The sequence below is a fragment of the Mesitornis unicolor genome, unplaced genomic scaffold (genome assembly GCF_000695765.1).
Source record: "Mesitornis unicolor isolate BGI_N332 unplaced genomic scaffold, ASM69576v1 scaffold7013, whole genome shotgun sequence".
Taxonomy (NCBI): Eukaryota; Metazoa; Chordata; class Aves; order Mesitornithiformes; family Mesitornithidae; genus Mesitornis; species Mesitornis unicolor.
Genome location: NW_010176621.1, coordinates 26,606 through 41,561, shown reverse-complemented (window position 1 = coordinate 41,561; position 14,956 = coordinate 26,606). Strand labels below are relative to the sequence as shown.

The 14,956-nt window shown below is 41.6% G+C and overlaps 1 long non-coding RNA gene across 1 annotated transcript in view; it reads right to left on the bottom strand.

Annotated features, from left to right (window-relative positions):
• Positions 1 to 1,617: 1,617 nt before the first annotated feature.
• LOC104538547 overlaps positions 1,618 to 14,956 on the bottom strand; it is a 29,002-nt gene continuing 15,663 nt past the window's right edge. The window contains exon 3 of the long non-coding RNA XR_728115.1: positions 1,618 to 2,446. This is a non-coding gene — a long non-coding RNA (uncharacterized LOC104538547). The remainder of the gene's footprint in view (positions 2,447 to 14,956) is intronic.

Here is a 14,956-nt window from a genome sequence, read left to right as displayed (position 1 = left end):
ACCAGCAGCCAGCTCTCAGAGGCCACCTGGGGCTGCCTGCGGCCTAAGACCCCGCTATTCGCCCGCGCCGACCTGAGGGGACAATCGATGCATAAAGTCTTCATCACGTTTGCTGCTGCGCTGTTTACTGCTCCTTTATTTACATATCTAGAAATTCAACATCTTTGCATGTTTTGCAAGCTGTCATGACATGAGACGCTAGTAATATGCTATGTTTTGCTTGCTAACATATTTTTGACATATTTTAGCTTTTGATTATAAGATTGCATTTTTCTCAGCTACCATCTGTCTCAACTCAGTGGCACTCTGACATTTACAAAAACAGTAGGGTGTAATATTTCTTATATACTTGAACTCTACTAGAAACATGTTATTTTCAGTCTTAACCAATATGTCACACTTTCACACATGAAGGCTGAAATGCCTTATATCCTTTAAGGTATCTGTCAAAAATAAAGAAAGTTGCATCGCATTCAATTTGGCTGAGATGAGTAATATATTAATGAGAATAAGAATGGGAACAGTTTCTGACTTATAAATAGAATTGGCATCCTACAAGCCTTGTGTACTCATGCCTGCGTTTATCCTTTTGTCAGCACAAATAAGATATTCATACAAAACCCAGGATTTTCTTTTTTGTATTTGGCAAAATATGCACAATAGCCTCAAAGCTGGAGCTTTAAACACAACACATTTTTTTCTGGGAATGTCTTGTAACCAGAGACTTTCAGACTTTACTTCTTTCGTCTCCATCCTCCATCTGTGAGGAGTCAATATGTGACATTCAGCAAACTGGAAATCACACTTTATATCTACCCTGACAGCAATAGGCAAGCAGCTCCAGCCATTTGGACTGTTGTGATGTGCAGGTCTTTAACTGCAGTATTTCAGCAACACTGGTTTCCATGGGATAAAACCAGCAATTCAAGCAATAGGGTAAGATACTGAAAGAGCAGGAGAATGTTTTGTTTGTCCTCTGTTGTAGGTGAGCTGGAGTAGTGGGGGATACAGGTAGGCAAGAGGAGTTTTTATCCCCTTCTTTCCTCGTCTCGAAACTGCAGGCAGTCAGGAGCCAATTCAGACCCGAGCAGAGCTATGAGATCTTGTGACTGCTCCCCCAGGGCCGCGGTGCTGGTGAGCATCATCCCGCAGTGGGCACCACCTCCAATTCTGCTGCCCACGTCAGAAGAGAGGGTGAGGGATGGGAGGAGAACAGTGCTACCAGCAGAGCTGTGGTGCCTCCCAGTTGTCAGTACCAGACCCAACTCACTAAAAAATATCGCACAGATGTGCGGTGACTCCTCTGGCAACCGACATGTCCAATGTACAGGTATGTAACTGAGACTGCCAAACAAAAAACCCCTAACAAACAAAACCAGAAAACAGTGAATATTGCCCTCAAGCACACATGGCTTTGCAGTGGGCCAGCAGTTATGTTTTTACAATTACATTTATTTAAATGCCTAGCTTTGAGAAAAGTGACCTGCTCCTACTGAGCAGTGCATAGGTCCTGACACAATGGTATTCCAGAGCACAGTGGCCCTTTAAGTACTACAGGAGCAGCAATAATAAAGTTACTTTCCAAGGAAAAAGACAAGACACAAGCACACTTACACATAATGGTAAACTGAATTTATTTCCTTTTGGAAAACAATTCCAGTAATCTCCAGGTTCAGACCGCAGAGTAAACATTAATAACAGTAACATACAGGTTAGTTCAACTGATTCAAGAATTTGGCCATGTGAAATCATTAAGGAAAGTCTTGAACACTCAAAGCTTCAAATGGTATCCAGAAAAAAAAAACTCTTTGACAATCTACATAACAACTATTGCATATATGGTAATGCTATCTGTCATATCGCAAGGCTTACAAATATATATACGGGCCTTATTCAACTGTGGGTTCCTGCTCTGTGAGAAAGAGTCTCTTCGTATTTTTTGCAAGAATCTTCAGCAATAAAAAATAGTCTTAGATTCACTGTTTGTATACCAAAAGAGAGGTTTCTTAGACTGAAGTTTAAATGAAAGGAAGGCCAAACAGAGCTGTAATGGAACATAGCTATTACCTTCTCCCTCCTCCTGAAAAATGACACTTTTTCTTAAGCTTTTTTTTCCCCCTCACACAGTATTATTATTATTTGTATCTTTCTTGAATAGGGCCCAAGTCCACTTGTCTTTATAAGACCATTTTAGTATCAGACAACATAATACATGTGCAACACTTTATATACAAGAAGTCTATCCGGTGCTCAAAAGTTCAAACACATGAACATCCAACAGTTTCGATAATACAAGTTTATGGTACAATACAATGTTTCTGAATAATATACATTAACAATGAAAGTTTCGTGCAAAGAGTAAAACGTGTTCCCTTTTTGTGCCGCAAAGAATCCTCTGGAAGAGACGGGCCTTGCACTAACTGCTGTGCTGCGTCATCGTATGATTCTGTAACAGAAATAAAAGGAACAGTTTAGTCACAGGGCAGGCATTTCTGAAAGAAAGATGCAGAAACAATCCTCCCAACATGTCTCGTGAAATGATGGTCTGGGAAGAGAGTATGTTTGACCCCTCCTTGTTTTAAAGCAGCCAGAAGCAGCATCTTTATCAAAAAGTGTTTTCCCATCTATCTCATAGAATCACAGAATGGTTTGGGTTGGGAGGGACCTTTAGAATTCATCCAGTCCAACCCCCCTGCAGTGAGGAGGGGCAACCTCAACTAGATCAGGTTGCTCAGAGCCCCATCCCACCTGACCTTCAACGCTGCCAGGAATGGGGCCTCTACTACTTCTCTGGGCAACCTGTTCAAGTTTTTCACCACCATCATTGTAAAAAAATTTCTTCCCTATATCTAATCTAAATCTACCCTCTCTTAGTTTAAAACCATTACTCATTGTCCTGTCACAACAGGCCTTGTTGATTGTCCTCATCATTCTTAGAAGGCCTCCTTTAAGTAATGGAAGGCCACCATGAGGTCTCCCTGCAGCCTTCTCTTCTCCAGGCTGAACAAGCCCAGCTCCCTCAGCCTGTCTTCATAGGAGAAGTGCTTCAGCCCTCTGATCATTTTTGTGGCCCTCCTCTGGACCCACTCCAACAGCTCCATTTCCTTCTTTTACTGAGGGCCCCAGAGCTGGATGCAGTACTCCAGATGAGGTCTCACCAGAGCAGAGCAGAGCAGAGCAGAGCAGAGCAGAGGGGCAGAATCACCTCTCTTGATCTGCTGGCCACGTTTCTTTTGAAGCAGCCCAGGATGCCATTGGCCTTCTGGGCTGCAGATGCACATTGCTGGCTCATGTCCAGCTTCTCGTCTACCAGTACATCCAGGTCCTTTTCCACAGGGCTGCTCTCAGTCACACCATCCCCCAGCCTGTATTGATACTGAGAATTGCCTGATCCAGGTGTAGGACCTTGCGCTTGGCTTTGTTGAACCTCATGAGGTTCACACAGGCCCACTTTTCAAGCTCATCCAAGTCCCTCTGGATGACATCCTGTCTTTCCATGTGGCACAAAAATGGCAATGAACAATCTCTGGGTAGGTGTGGGCTGACCTGCCCCAGTGAAACCGCATACCAGGTCAGCAGTTCTGGTGTTCGCTAACATACAGCTCACGGTTTATGCATTACGGGGATGAGAAGAGCATTTGTTTGTCGTAAAAGACCTCGCTGCCTACAAACCAAAAATATGCTAATTGGACTGTGCTTCCTAGACTGTGGTATCGCTTCAAATATTTTAATGCATTAAAACCTATTTCCCCCTAAACAGTATAGCACATCATTCTGTGCCTGGCAGAGAGCTCAAAGGATGAGGAGAAAACAGGAGAGACTGCCACAGCCCTTCCTTCAGTTACCAAAACCACAGGCATTTTTCCTCAAGTGAATGCAGTGCCTTATGTGAGGTGACACAGCATCGACTCTGGAGCCTGAATTTCTCCTTTCCCATATGAGCAATTACCAAATCCAGTAGCAAACACAAGTTTCACCCACTTTACTACCACTGCCCTAATCGAGTCGACCACTTTTAGGGATGACAGATGCTATTTCAATGCCTGTCCTGGTTCAGGTCCTTCGCAAGCCTTGAGCGAAGAGCAAGGGTCCAATCTAGTATGTGTTATTTCTTCTACAATGTATGCTGGATCCACAGATGACTGGGAAAGGTCTGTGAATGCTCCTGCTCAGACAACAGGGCAGCCACTGATTAGCGATGAATTTTCCCCTTAGTAATCTGGGCCAGATTTGGGCCAGTGACCCAGAGGGCAGGGGTGTCACATTGTCCCGTAATTTGTTCCCAGCACATTCAGTCCCTTCACTCTGCTTTATTAAGTTAATCTGTCTTAAAACCCCTTTGGACTAACACACTTCAGGATGAACCTGGTCCCAAAAGACAGTCATCGTTTTCAACGAAGTGAACATCTACTGAACCATACCCTCCAGAGCCACCCAAGAAAAGGCACAAGAAAACAGCCTTGGAGAAACAAATGTGAAATACAGCGTGACTGCAGACCAGGCCGATAGCTCTCCCTCCCTTCCTCCTTCTCTCTCCTTAAACTGTGCACGCACACAAACAATAGTTCATAGGACATTTGGCAAGGAAAGGACCTTACAGTAAGACTGAGGAATTTTTAATGTAGTGCCATTCTCAAGATTAAAGGAAAATGACCCAGTGACACTCAAAGATGCAATTTCCAGATGTGAATACCAGATGATTTAATGCTGATGGCAGGAATTCCAGACCATCCAAGGCCAGAGCGTGTTAAAAAAATACACCCTACCACTTGATTTCATTTAGCTTCTTATCCTTCCCACAAAATAATTTCAAAATGCTGTAAAGCAGTAACAATAGCTGCAGACTAAATTGTTGGCTGGTCACAGGCAATGGGCTCTGACTTTAAACCACGAAGCAAGGAAATTAAGAGTTAAGCCTGACAGTCAGCCCTTTTGTCATCCTGTTGTGTCCATTTATTGCAGCACTTACAGCATAACACCACAGGCTTATTGGAGACCCCGCAGTACCTAGGAACAACAGGACAAGTTAAATATGGGGTGGCAGCCTGCATTCTGATTTCCTTCTCTGCTTCTGAGTAAGTGAAGTCATATACCAGTTGTTACATTGCAGAGAGATATTTGGGGGGTGGGGGCGGTGTGTGTCTTTTGTTTCTAATCTACTGAGAGCAAGCATGTCACTCATGCCCATCCTTTATGTCTTTCCACTAAGTGAAAAACGCATAATTAGTTTGGGGCTGGATGAAGAGTTGCATATGAAGCAGTTTTAGAACTGCAGCCGTAACTCTGGCTGCAATGATATTTTTGGTTGAAGAATAAAGAGGTCCAAATACGAAGCAGACAAAATAAAATACGGCATAAGGACTAACTTGCCTCTGATGTCAGTGTCCCTGACTCTCGTGCCCTGGTGCAAAATGAGATTCTCTAGAGATAATAGAAGAAAACAAGTGTTGCAGAGAAAAACGAGACAGGGCAGGATACGAACAGGAGGAAATGCTTTGAGCAGTTTAGGCCTTAAAAAGGCAACTGTACTTATTGCAGTCAAAAGAAAACACAGTTTCCAAAGTAATTAAGGCTTCCCAAACGTGAGGGACTAGGGAAAAATACCTATGTGGATAAGTGGCAAAAAAATACAGAGTGGAAGCACTTCAGAAGCATAACATTGACAAGACAAGGAGGCGAAGGATGGGAGGGGAGAGATAAGAAAAGGAGGAAAATTCTGTAATCCCACAGAGAGCCATATTCTGCTCCACCAAAAGCCATCTATTGGAGACCCCATGTCTAAGTGACTGAAAATTGCGAACATTAATCCCAGTTATGAACTGTTGTTGTTTTTATGAGGGGTGTTGTGTTTAAAAATTTAGGGCAAAAATTCCCCTCCATTATCCACACAGCAGATCTCGGCTCTGATTGTCTCTTTGCCTTGCGTGCAGCCAGCTCCCCGCCTCCCCGGCAGCGGGGGTTCGGGCAGGCGGGGAAAGCAGAATTTGGAGCTCCCGCCAGCAGGGACACGGCAGGGACATGGGTGTGCGGTACACCCAGTGAGAGCACAATATTACAGTCGAGATCCCCTGTGCGGCTTGGAGAGCACGCTGCCCTTCACTAAAGACACTACACAAGCTCGAAACATGCCTCCGCCGGAAACTTCAAACTACTTTGCCTGAGTTCGGAGCAATTAGTACATCCTCTTGCCAAGGAGAAATCATTTCATTAAGTATAGGAGATATCATATGCTCCCCTTCTTTGCCTCCCCCAAATCTGATTGCACATAAACCCATCTGTTTAATTATGAGGTAGTCCCCCTACGAAGCAAAAATTTCATTTTCCTGCTTAGCCAAAGAAAGCGAAAAATATTTTTTCTTCACATAATCTTTCCTGGACTTCAGCAACAGCGATGTTAACATTTCCAAAAGCTGTGATTTCATGAGGAGAAACTACTTTGCAAACACAAACACAAGCTTTGCGTGCACAAAATGGAGGAACAGTGAAGCAGGAGGTCTGCGTGTCACTGCATTTGTCACCGCATTAGGCACAAACCAAGCCAGGAAAACTGCCCTGCATCCCCAATTCCTCTGTCTCAGTATTATTTGAAAAGCAGCTGTATTACTTGGGAAAACCTGAATTCGACATAAGCAAAATAAACTCGTAAAATGTATTTGCTCTGTTCCTAGAAGTAATTATTTTTGTTAGCAGACCCCAGAATCCTGACTATTATGTAAACTGCTATAAAATTCTACGCCACCACTTTTCTGAATGAAAACGCTTTGAGATATCCTTGTAGTCAGTGCTAAGGAGTTAAAAACATGCACAGATTTCACTGCAATACTTGGTGGAAGAATCTCCTCTGAAAAAAACCCAAACATAAAAAGGTTTCTTTGCAGAAATGCTTGAGACAAAAGAGGTAATAATACTTTTTGTCGTTGGTATATGTCTTTGTGTTTCAGATAGAACATGAGAAGAATTAGCTAGGAAAAAGTTCCTGCCCACAGGCTCAAAATTAACAAAGAAAAAAATACCCCCAGATAGCCACAGACTCACCAGCCCATTAGAATCTTTAATGGGAGCTGTGGTCACATTCAATTTAAATGTGACTTCTGTTTTTTATGACTAGATGCAACAAGATGTGGTTGTACCTGACAAACAGTGCAAAGAGGGTACATGTGAAGAAATACCAAGATGAAATGTAGACACATTATTTCAACAGATGGTAACAGTACCATAGCAGCATGTTATTTTTCCTTACTTCAAGAACACAAATATAAGTAATCAATCATCACTGATTAAGTAATGATGGTACCCTACATGTTATCACTTATGTGGAATCCTTTATCTGTGTACATTATGGATCATCTGGTATTTTTTTTGCATTCAAAAACCCAGATGCACCCTGCCGCACTGCAATACAGTTCCAGGTTGTAAAACAGAACTCTACATTACTATCAACCTTTAAGCACTACATTTTATTTTTTTTTTAACAAAAGCAATTGGTTTCCAACAGGCTGGATAATAAGTCTTTTGACCTGCATTCTTCTCTGACCCACTAAGGTCACCCCTGTGCTCGGGCATATAGCTGACTTAGGAAATGCCTGCAAGTCCTGCATTTCATCTCCTGCCCACTCAAAATAAAGCTTTCTTTAAATGTGCCTGTATGTGTCCCCGAAGACCAGGGAGGCATCCCTGTAGTGGGCAATGGAGGGACAGAAGCTTCTGCCTTTATTAATGAATGCAGACCATTATGAGTCTGGCTGGCTCCTGCACTGTTCCCAGAAGCATATACTGTACGTGACTTAAAATGCTAGAATATTGACACAAAGCGAGCTGGGCACCCCTAAGGAAAATTACTCCTTGGATATAATGTAGGCTCGTAACAGCTATTAGAGTACAAAATAAAACCCTCTGGGATCAAACTGACATATACCGCATTCTACCTACTCCTCAAACATTAGAAGAATTTCTTTGTGAAGGCATTCTCAAGGACAGCATTAAACTGACTTTTGTAGCAATCTGCAACAGCTTTTTGGCTTACAGCTTTTAGTACTAAATCTCTAGTTTGAATCAATATAAGTACTATATCTTCCACATTAATCAATACATTTGGTTCAATACACGTTCTATTAAATTATACTTTCTAATCAAGATTTTTTGCTTCTCTTCCCTTCTTTTTATTCCAACTTCTTACCCTGTACCATACTTCTCAAACTGTCTGCAGCTAACAAGAGGATGTTGGATTTTCCAGAAGAGAAGGGGAAGAAAGAAAGGCCGGTGGAAAAGGCAAGACGAGCTAAATCTTAAGTGCAGCAGTAATGACAAATCAAAACCACAGTTTCACAGTGTCAACATGGTTTCCAGAACTTAAGTCTGATGCTTCACTACTTAACTTGTTGTCACGATGTAAGACCTCTCAAGCAGAAAGCTCTGCATTGGGAACAGCCGAAATACTGCAGCAAGTGGAAAGAAGTGTGGGTGAGGAGGGAAGAAGGATATCAGGCATAACACCAGAAACAAATAAATGAAACTTATTCAGATATAAGAAAAATCTCAGTAAATATTTATTTTTATACCCTTTCTTCAAACTTGTTCTGCTTCAGTACTGCAGCAGCGAGTTTCTTGTCAAAGCCCTGTTATATTATGGCAGGGTTCTTTCCTGGTAAACTGTAATGTGATTACACCCAAGACTAAATTGATGAGATATTTAGATTTGTGAGATACTAAGATTAAATACATACTATAAATTAAGATGTAAAAAGGTATTATTTAGTAAAGTCTTTGGGGATATTCGAAACATTTGGATAGAAGATGTCTCCAGCAATCTGAGTGACATTCACAGCTACAGTAAATGACTTTTCCACACCTGTGTTAGGTTTGGTGGAAAGTGGTTATTCATCATAAGCAGAGAATATGGAATGTAATGTCAAAAAGATAAACACATCTACTGCAGGCATTTGCCACTGTCTTACAGACCAGAAACACTGCACTGATGTCCCTCGCTTACAGTCAGTTTCTCTTTTTCTTGTCTCCACATAATCGCTGTGAATCTGCAGAGAAACTGCTGCATTTTCTTTTGACATTCAACATAATCTTACAGTACTTTCTAGACGACACTGTGTCACCATTAAAGAAAAAGGTGAAATAGGATAATAAAAGGGAAGAACAAGAATTCATAGAATTTAAAGACAGAAGAGACCCATTAGGGCGTTTTCTCCACCCACCTTGCCAGTGTTGGATTATTGCCTATAGTGTAATTCCGTGTGTTTTGCCCAGTCCAATTTTAATTAGAGCTTCCAGTGTTCCTCTTGGGAGACTATTTCACAGCTTCACAGACCTCAGGGTTAGGATTTTTTTTTCCTCATGTCCCAGGAGAGGAAGAGGCTCAGCCAGCCTCCAATCACACAAGAAACCAAATCTGCATAGTCAGGAGCTGGGTTCAGTAGAGTATCTGGGCCATTTCAAAGCATCTGAAAGCAGGAAACTTACTTTCAATGCCCCAAAACATTAAGGCCCTGGTTCCACTGCTGCTGCAAGCAATTAAGAAGATTCTGTTACATGGGCTTCTCAGGCTTAGTTACTGTACAGGTAAAAAAGTGTAGTGTAAGTGGGATTTGTGTTACCGTTAGGTAACCACTTCCACAGCCCACCTCCATGAAATGAATTAACTAAGGTTTGAGACATATCTAGGTCTATTCTATGCTATAACCCTTAACTGTACTGACAGAGCATCTATGAACACCAGATTGTAAACATTTCTGTATGACCACAGATTATTTTCCCTCCCATGCCCCTCCTTTCCTTTCATACAACACAAACTACAAGAAATTAACTTAAATCATTGTATCTGAAATCTTGGAACTATCAGATGTTTCTGATGCGTTTCATCACAGGAATCCCAATGTTTCTGATACAAAAATGAATTTATGTTCAGATTTCAGTGGTCACACTTATCCCAAGTGCACGAAGGAGCTGGAAAGGAGATGAAGTCTGATAGTTTTTCATAGGTGAAAAGTAGGGAGCCAAATGGAGACTCTGGAGTAAACAGAAAAAATTCCAGGCCAGGTGTTGCTGCCACCAGCATCTCCAGTACTGCAGCGAATTTTTAAATGCATTAAAGTAGGCATGAAGTTTCACCCAGGCCAAGTTTGGTCGCCAGCACAGACCTAACAAAATACAATCTCTGAAACTTGAGATTCCCAAGGAAATAAGCATTTGATCTGAGCTGAAACAGAGCTATTTTCACAACAAAGAAGGGGCCAAATCCCAAGAGAATGTGTGTTCCCATAAATACCACATATGTGTGGTGAGTTGATGTTTACCAGCCTTTGAGAATCAGGTCTGTTCTCAGACATGATGGCCAATTAAATGGTCATCTCAGGTCATGACTGACCACTGCTGACAATGATAATTTAGGAAAGTCTACACTGAATTGCAGTTATTCATATAAATTAGTTCACCTAAGCTATGTGATTTGATATTATCTTAATGTCTCTGAAATGGCATGACTGCTAATTAGATCATGCTCTTAATTGTATTTATACAAAACTCTTGGTATTCTGGTTCTTCTACTCAAGCATTTCCAGCTGGGCCAGGGAAAACCAAAACATAAAAAGATCTTTGACTGGCTAGCATGTTCTCAGGGATGCAAACTGAAAATTAAAACCAAAACCAAAACAACCCACATCCCCCCAGATATCTATTTTTCTTCAGAGACTTCCAGTAAGTAAAATGTCAATGATTCCTTTTTGGATTCATTATTGTTTCTGTGTCCATATATCACAGATTTGCTGTATGGAAAATAATGACATATATTCTTAGGTACATCATTGTCACCAGAAGAGAACAGACACCAACACAGGTGTCTGTTCACCATCCTTGCACCTTCCTCATTATAAGCATTGGCAGGGGCCCCTGGTTAAGGCTCTTTTAACCTATGGTGCCAGGCAACAGCCTTCCATACGCCTCCCTTACCCTCTTTGGTGATAATTGAAATGCAAAGGAACTTAAAGCCACCTCTTCCATTCTGGGCAAGGTGTGTCTGGATACACAGGTAAGGTGTGTGCATTACCCCTGTAAATGACAAGATGATGGTGATGGGGATAAGAGACAGCAAGGGTTAGGCCATGCTCACAGCAATTCACTGAAACTGGAAAACTTTCTTGTTCTTTTATGCTGCAAAAGGGCTGTATTGCTAATCAGGATCCAGGCTTAAGTCTTGTTTGCAGATAAATGAGGCTTTTGTGATACTGTAAATGTTTGAAATTAATACACAAGCATCCTTCCCCAATAACGAAATTGTTCACTAAGTGGGCATAAAAACTTAAACAAAAAAGGCAAAAGGAGGCACTTCTGAGAAATATATCAAAATTCTTATTACTTTAGAACATGATTATGATTACCCTGGTATAAATTAAGAGAAACTCCACTGAAATCAAGGGAGTTTCAAGACAGGGACAAGTAAGAACAGAGCCAGGCCTGTAGAGTTTAAAACAAAGTGAATATTCCTCACTGATTGCTGCTTGCATACCCTCTGCAGAGGCCACAACCAGAAGTCTCTTCACTGTGCCAGACAGTCAGGCAAAGAGCAAGCAGAACCCAAAACTGAACAAATCTGGGCTTATCTGCAGCTATTGTACAACAGAGTAACAGGGGCACAACAAGCTTTGATAGGCAATACTGCCTAATAAGATATTCAGGGATTAAGTCAGTGTTTTATAGACACATATGTTCATGGGCTGGCTGTTGCTCTGCTTTACTTTTTTTTCTTTGTTATGTTTAATTTATCATGCTGGTGCTTTCTAAACTACAACATCTGTAAACAAGTTTAAGTTTGACCTCCCTCCCATTTTACATCCACTAGCAGCACTCCTACTTTGTGCTCTAATTTTAGATACCTTAAAGACAAATAAATCCATGGGGGAGAAAGAGAGGTAAAAAACCCAAACAACAAAAACAAAACCCTTGTCTAACAACATGTGTTCATCTTGTGTGAATACAAATTTGCCTAGATGGGAGAGAGGAACGGGCTCCTGGAACAGGAGCTACGCTACGTACAGATTCCTTTATAGGTCAAACCCAATTAAACAAACTACTACTAAATATTTAACAGCTCAGTGCAGTAACGAGTAACAAATAATGTAAGCTTAAATTGATAATTACACAGAAATGTCCTATTGGAAACATTACATGTTTCTTGCTCCTCCTGTTTTTTTCATACTGAATCTTCATAAGTCTTTTCAGCCATTAAGCTGACAAATAAATCTGGATTTTACACACATCTGTTTGGTCTGTAATGAAGTTTTCTATGAGTAGTGAGAAGGAACCTTCCAAGTGGATCTTCTTTTTCTCAAATTTCCATTCTAGGCATTTTGATTTAAAGCTGAGTAACTGCTAGATCATGAATTGATTTCAAATCTGAAGCCTACCAGCAGGTCCAGAATTTAAGCGCCTGTCCACAGGTTTCAAAAGGTCACCCAATTAAAATGGGGAAGCACACAGAGCTGTGATTTATATGCAAAGGGAAACCTTTAAAAAAATGATCCTTTCCAGTTTTCCACAGGTGCATGTACAAGAATTCCTTTGAACAAAACGACAAGTGGAATTACAAGTTTCTTGATACAGCCTGAAAGAAAAGTGCTGTAACTTGTCTCCACGTTTATTATACAGACAGATGCATCCCACACGGGCATCGATCGCCGAGTTCACCTCCCTACCTCGTGACATGACGCTGAGCATTGTGCTCATCAGGTGACAAAGGGACAGCCTGGATTCCCGACACATTGCCAGCCCGTGCGTGGGGCCTTGTACAACAGCTCTCAGCTCACTGGAGGTTATGGATCAGCTTGAGATTAACACATAGCGACTAACACCATTTTCACTCAGCTGAAAGCAAACCCTGGACCAGCCCAGTTTTAAAATCACCAAACCTGGCTTTTGTCATATATGGTAGTTATCCAACTACTAAGTGTACATACACTCAGTTAAGGGAACATATAAGTGGACTGGTACGTATTTTTGATCCTGAAATCAGGAACACTGGTGAAAATATGTCTCCTCATCCATGGTATGTCAGCTTTAAAATGGGCAGGAAAGGAGAAACTACGGAGTTCTGCTAGCTCTTCTCCTCTTCTAAATGCTGACAGTCAGCCCCAAACTCTGTTGCCCACTGGTGCATCTCTTTTCTTCTTCAGTTTGCAAGGAAAGCCAGATTGAGAAGATTTGACGGTAACAGCCAAAGATTTCTGAGCTGAGAAGCAGAGGTTTCCCCCATGGCTTTCACTCTCTGACTTCCTTCACAACCAGTTACTGTGCCATCCCATCTTGGACATCTTACAGTTCTTATTCCTACAGCTCTTCAAACAAGGAATAGTGGGAACTGGGACACTGCCTATGTGGCAGGCTTGGAGGCTTGGTGTGTGTGTGTGAATTACAAATCTACTTGTTGAAAAACAAAATGAGGGCAATTTTCATCCCTTCATAGCTGGTAACTAGTTAGACAGTTAAGAATCCTATGTTGAAATGTTGTGTTCTTAGAGCAACCTTATTTGAGTTCCCTCCATTTCAGACCAACAAACTCCAGGTTGTCAAGAAGACTTTTAGAGAGACCAGAATGCTACTCTGCCCTTTAAAACAAAGTCACTGCTTCTCTAATTTTTGTAAGGACACACACACAATAAATCACTAAATCTGGAGTGTTTACTGACATGTGAAACCAGGACAATAAAATTTGATGTTTGTCATTGTGGTTGTTGGTTGTAAAATGCAGAAGCCTGTATTTGCTATTGTCTTCTGTTTTGTTGTCATTTGCATTCGTGTCAAGCAAGTGTGAAATGTGACCACAGCTAAATGGCATGAATTTTACTCTCACTTTCTCCTGTTTTCAGAACCTATAAAAGGGGTAAGACAGTGAAGCCCAACTCCTACGTTTTAATACTTCCCCAACACATCCAAACAAGAAGTACTATACAAAGCAGCATCCTTTTACGCCTTTTTCTTTCCTTCCCATGAGGGAAGAAGTATCCTCCTACCAAAAGTCATTCCTTGAGGCTGGTCATTCTGGTTGCTGTCACACAGCTGGCCAGTGACACGTTGCAAGCCCAACACATCTTTAGATCTTGCCTTGACCGTGCACTGACAGTTGAAGAAATGCCTCCCCTCACCTCTGGGTTTGGCTTGCGGTGCCGTGGTACTCCTGTCTCCTAGGCTATCTCCTGCTCAGGGATCCAGCCTCCTGCAGCTGCCGCTTTCATCCCTTGCTGCCTGTTAGGACTCTTTTTAGAGTGGGAAATCTTCTGAGTGAGTGAACAGAATCACATTTAGGAGGAAAATAACTGGAGACAACACTGACACTCGTTTTCTCTCAGTGTTTACTGCCAAGGTGTCTGAAGCACAGAACTTTAATTCATTTACAAAAAGATGTGCTGTAGCTATGGTGAGGCTAATCTATAACCCTTGCAGTCTTATGTAATTTGCTACTCCAAGTTAATTTTAATTCATTACAATAAAACCCACCTAATTAAAATAACTCTTTAAAGTGAAGTTATTAACTTGAACCCAGAAAAAAAAAGCAGAATCTTCGCTATCGGAGGGCGAGTCATCACACTGCAGTGCACACTTATATAAATTCAAAGGTAAGCTATAAACAAGTACCCATAGCAATAGTGCCATGCATAAAGGGGCAGGCAACAGGAGGCCTGCTTTCTAATCAGCCCTCAAAGGAACCTGCCACACAGAAGTGGCACTTATTCTAATTTAAAGCTCTCACAGTTACTTTACCTTGGCAAAATTTATAAACTAATAACTTTAGTAAACAGACTGGCACTCCAAACAGAAAAACAAAATGAACACAACGGTTCAGGCCTGCAGAGAAAGCAGCTTTCCCAGGAAATGCACTGTCTTCAGCAATGAGATAAAACATTTGTTTGGGGGCTACTCTTATGGTCCCTGATGTTCAGTAACTGTTCTGCACCGT